Raw genomic sequence first — 997 nt, 5'->3', positions numbered from 1 at the left:
ACACTCCCCCCGCCCCAGGGGATGCTGGGACATGCCAACCACTTCTGGGAGCGGCACGGAGGGACGGAGGTAGAGTGGGCAGGGAGCCACCTCAGTGCTGCTGGCACATCTCTGCACACCCATTGGGGGAGGGGAGCAGAGGGCCTCCATGTGCTGCCTGGGGTAGGGGCAGAGCACGGAGCTGCCTCCCCTCCCGGGTCTATTACAGGAGTGGGTGGGTGGGGTCTTTTGGCCTGTAAGGTGCAGCAGGTCGGACTAGATGATCACACTGGTCCCTTCTGACCTTAAAGGCTCTGAGTCTAAAAGGGAGAGGGAAGTAAAGGAAATTTTTTTAAAGAAATAAACCAACCATTGTAATACCAGGATAACTCCAACAGCTCATTGTGTAGTCCCGCCCCTTTCTTCCTCCATTGTGTGTTGAATGACCTGCAGCACATTGATTCTCTCATTCCATTGATAAACTGATACAATGTGCCTGAAATTAAACCAATTCCCAGAAGAGAAAACCTCACATCCCTGCATTGGCTGGGAATCAAACCCAGCTCAACTGCTTGGAAGACAGCTATGCTCACCACTATACCACCAATGCATCTGGCAAAAGGGCCACTTATGCTTGCCCAATGAGGCTAGAGCAGCATTGAGGCGATTTTCTGCCTGTTAAAATGTACTGGATTCTCATCATTAAAAAAAAACCACATCCATCTTTACTTGGGTTTCAACCATCAGCCTTTCAATTAGCCACCAAAGTTGTTAATCACAGGGTATGTCTACACTACGGGATTATTCCGATTTTACAGAAATTGATTTTTGGAAACAGATTGTATAAAGTCGAGTGCATGCGGCCCCACTAAGCACATTAATTCGGTGGTGTGCATCCATTTATCGAGGCTAGCATCGATTTCTGGAGCGTTGCACTGTGGGTAGCTATCCCATAGCTATCCCATAGTTCCCGCAGTCTCCCCCGCCCATTGGAATTCTGGGTTGAGATCCCAATGCA

The 997-nt window shown here is 49.3% G+C and overlaps 1 non-coding gene across 1 annotated transcript; it reads right to left on the bottom strand.

Annotated features, from left to right (window-relative positions):
* Nucleotides 1-517: 517 nt before the first annotated feature.
* TRNAG-UCC lies at nucleotides 518-589 on the bottom strand. The gene has a single exon. It is a non-coding gene; the product is annotated as a tRNA-Gly (tRNA).
* Between the last annotated feature and the right edge of the window lie 408 nt (nucleotides 590-997).

This window comes from Mauremys mutica, chromosome 24 (assembly GCF_020497125.1).
Source record: "Mauremys mutica isolate MM-2020 ecotype Southern chromosome 24, ASM2049712v1, whole genome shotgun sequence".
NCBI classification, from domain to species: domain Eukaryota; kingdom Metazoa; phylum Chordata; order Testudines; family Geoemydidae; genus Mauremys; species Mauremys mutica.
This window is presented reverse-complemented; position numbering and strand designations above follow the sequence as displayed.